Source organism: Dendronephthya gigantea, unplaced genomic scaffold, assembly GCF_004324835.1.
Source record: "Dendronephthya gigantea isolate DGI-Jeju-01 unplaced genomic scaffold, DenGig_1.0 000005F, whole genome shotgun sequence".
In the NCBI taxonomy this organism is placed as follows: Eukaryota; Metazoa; Cnidaria; class Anthozoa; order Malacalcyonacea; family Nephtheidae; genus Dendronephthya; species Dendronephthya gigantea.
In genome coordinates this window covers 4,149,034-4,153,052 of record NW_021163015.1, presented here as the reverse complement: position 1 = coordinate 4,153,052, position 4,019 = coordinate 4,149,034, and the positions used below count along the sequence as shown (strand labels likewise).

General features: G+C 32.0%; 1 long non-coding RNA gene across 1 annotated transcript; it reads left to right on the top strand.

The window, feature by feature from the left end:
- Positions 1-85: 85 nt before the first annotated feature.
- Positions 86-3,715, top strand: LOC114516240. Its single transcript, XR_003686280.1, has 3 exons — positions 86-112; positions 2,821-2,915; positions 3,449-3,715. It is a non-coding gene; the product is annotated as an uncharacterized LOC114516240 (long non-coding RNA).
- The last annotated feature ends 304 nt before the right edge of the window (positions 3,716-4,019 follow it).

Sequence of the window (4,019 nt, the reverse complement as noted above, 5' to 3'; positions counted from 1 at the left end):
TTTATATATTCAAGATTTTCCTTGGTCAAGAGTGCAACCAGCCACATTAGCTGCTGTGGATATGGACTTTACTGTCAGAGGAAAATTGGAAGTGAACAAGATTTTTGCAGAGGTAATTTGATTGTTCCTTCAAAATTTATATTAGCCTTGCAGCTGAAATTCTTGTAGTGACTTTGTAATATATCAACCCCAGATATATATTTTGTTATTTAGTATAAGGGGGAATTTGCTGCAACTAGGATCTTCATGAAAATCGTCAGGCAGTCACAATTTTGTTAAGATTATAAAGTGAACTTTGCTTCTATACTCACTATGTGTCACCAGTAATAAATTCCTGTGCTGGTCTTTGAATAAATATAGCAACCATAGTTATATATAAGGGATGAAGTAACCATAGAATACCTGACGAAAAACTAGACAATAATTAAGATAGTTGAAAATGGAATTTTGTCTTAATAATACTTCTTTATATATTCAAGATTTTCCTTGGTCAAGAGTGCAACCAGCCACATTAGCTGCTGTGGATATGGACTTTACTGTCAGAGGAAAATTGGAAGTGAACAAGATTTTTGCAGAGGTAATTTGATTGTTCCTTCAAAATTTATATTAGCCTTGCAGCTGAAATTCTTGTAGTGACTTTGTAATATATATCAACCGCCCAGATATATATTTTGTTATTTAGTATAAGGGGGAATTTGCTGCAACTAGGATCTTCATGAAAATCGTCAGGCAGTCACAATTTTGTTAAGATTATAAAGTGAACTTTGCTTCTATACTCACTATGTGTCACCAGTAATAAATTCCTGTGCTGGTCTTTGAATAAATATAGCAACCATAGTTATATATAGAGGGATGAAGTAACCATAGAATACCTGACGAAAAACTAGACAATAATTAAGATAGTTGAAAATGGAATTTTGTCTTAATAATAACTTCTTTATATATTCAAGATTTTCCTTGATCAAGAGTGCAACCAGCCACATTAGCTGCTGTGGATATGGACTTTACTGTCAGAGGAAAATTGGAAGTGAACAAGATTTTTGCAGAGGTAATTTGATTGTTCCTTCAAAATTTATATTAGCCTTGCAGCTGAAATTCTTGTAGTGACTTTGTAATACATATCAACTGCCCGGATATATATTTTGTTATTTATATAAGGGGGAATTTGCTGCAACTAGGATCTTCATGAAAATCGTCAGGCAGTCACAATTTTGTTAAGATTATAAAGTGAACTTTGCTTCTATACTCACTATGTGTCACCAGTAATAAATTCCTGTGCTGGTCTTTGAATAAATATAGCAACCATAGTTATATATAGAGGGATGAAGTAACCATAGAATACCTGACGAAAAACTAGACAAATTAAGATAGTTGAAAATGGAATTTTGTCTTAATAATAACTTCTTTATATATTCAAGATTTTCCTTGGTCAAGAGTGCAACCAGCCACATTAGCTGCTGTGGATATGGACTTTACTGTCAGAGGAAAATTGGAAGTGAACAAGATTTTTGCAGAGGTAATTTGATTGTTCCTTCAAAATTTATATTAGCCTTGCAGCTGAAATTCTTGTAGTGACTTTGTAATATATATCAACCGCCCAGATATATATTTTGTTATTTATAAGGGGGAATTTGCTGCAACTAGGATCTTCATGAAAATCGTCAGGCAGTCACAATTTTGTTAAGATTATAAAGTGAACTTTGCTTCTATACTCACTATGTGTCACCAGTAATAAATTCCTGTGCTGGTCTTTGAATAAATATAGCAACCATAGTTATATATAGAGGGATGAAGTAACCATAGAATACCTGACGAAAAACTAGACAATAATTAAGATAGTTGAAAATGGAATTTTGTCTTAATAATAACTTCTTTATATATTCAAGATTTTCCTTTGATCAAGAGTGCAACCAGCCACATTAGCTGCTGTGGATATGGACTTTACTGTCAGAGGAAAATTGGAAGTGAACAAGATTTTTGCAGAGGTAATTTGATTGTTCCTTCAAAATTTATATTAGCCTTGCAGCTGAAATTCTTGTAGTGACTTTGTAATATATATCAACCGCCCAGATATATATTTTGTTATTTAGTATAAGGGGGAATTTGCTGCAACTAGGATCTTCATGAAAATCGTCAGGCAGTCACAATTTTGTTAAGATTATAAAGTGAACTTTGCTTCTATACTCACTATGTGTCACCAGTAATAAATTCCTGTGCTGGTCTTTGAAAATATAGCAACCATAGTTATATATAGAGGGATGAAGTAACCATAGAATACCTGACGAAAAACTAGACAATAATTAAGATAGTTGAAAATGGAATTTTGTCTTAATAATAACTTCTTTATATATTCAAGATTTTCCTTGATCAAGAGTGCAACCAGCCACATTAGCTGCTGTGGATATGGACTTTACTGTCAGAGGAAAATTGGAAGTGAACAAGATTTTTGCAGAGGTAATTTGATTGTTCCTTCAAAATTTATATTAGCCTTGCAGCTGAAATTCTTGTAGTGGCCTTGTAATATATATCAACCGCCCAGATATATATTTTGTTATTTAGTATAAGGGGGAATTTGCTGCAACTAGGATCTTCATGAAAATCGTCAGGCAGTCACAATTTTGTTAAGATTGCTAAGTGAACTTTGCTTCTATGCTCCCTATGTGGTCACCAATGAAATTCCTGTGGTGGGCTTTGAATAAATATAGCATATTTATATAGAGGGATGAAGTAACCATAGAATGCCTGACCAAAAACTAGACAATAATTAAGATAGTTGAAAATGCAATTTTATATTAATCATGTGTTCTTGTAATATTCAAGATTTTCCCTGGTCAAGAGTGCAACATGAGTCGTGGATATGAACTTTACTGTCAGATGTACATTGATTGGAAAGTGAACAAGATATCTGCACTGAAGTATATTGATTTTGTCATGGATGGCCAGCATTTGATTTTAAAAAGCCACTACATTGTTGAGATGACAACAATCAAATTGAAATTTGCTTCTATGGTCACCATGTGTGATACCAATGATGAAACTTAATGCTATAACAGCTGAACAAGTCTGGCTGATTACTATAATTCCTGTGGTGGTCTTACAATAAATATCCATGAAAAGACCAGCAATTACTATTTTAAACTTGAGAGAAATTTTTCTGATTTCCATGTGATTTATATTCTGTAGTACTCAGAAGGGTGGTACCCAGTTTTTCTGTGTTCAAATTAAATAGTGACATATTTCTGGGTTGAATATATGCATGTGACACATTCTTTTTATTGAAAATAGCTAAAATATAATTGGCATAAAACAAAATGCATTCACAAATGTATTGTCTATCCATGAAAGATGGCTAAAGTAAGATAATGAGTAATATCTTTTGATAATGATGTCAGGTTTGAAAATACAACTTTTTGCCTAAAAGGATTGATGAAATGCTTTTTCTCTTTAGAATGAATGAAGTTGAAGAAAGTTGAAAGGCACCCCAGAAGAACCTGAATTATTTTAGCCCTATCCTAGATTCATTGAATATTTTAGTGTGTGATAACATGTGTGAAATGTGATCAATTATGTGACAATTTTCAAAACTTGGATTTATAAAGATAAAATTTTTCTTTGTAAAGTTTAAGAAGTAAACCTTTTTTGTCTGGTGGTGTTGGTGTTTTGATTTGCATGTTTTTCCCTGTGCTTTCACAATTGAAAATATTTTAGCAGTTGCTTTTGGCTTTTTCTCATACTTCTTTTCTCTTTAATTTCTTCTTAGTATTAGTATTTTTTCTAAATATATTTTCTCTTATTATTTTTTTGATGAAATTCTTTTTTTCTTTGGTGTTGAAGAAAGTTGAAAGGCACCCAGTTTCATTGATTAATATTTTTTAGTGTGAAATGTGATGAATTATGTGACAATTTTCAAAACTTGGATTTATAAATCTTTTTTCTTTGTAAAGTTTAAGAAATAAACCTTTTTCGTCTGATGGTGTTAGTGTTTTTATTTTGCAAGTTCTTCTGTGTGACTTGACAAT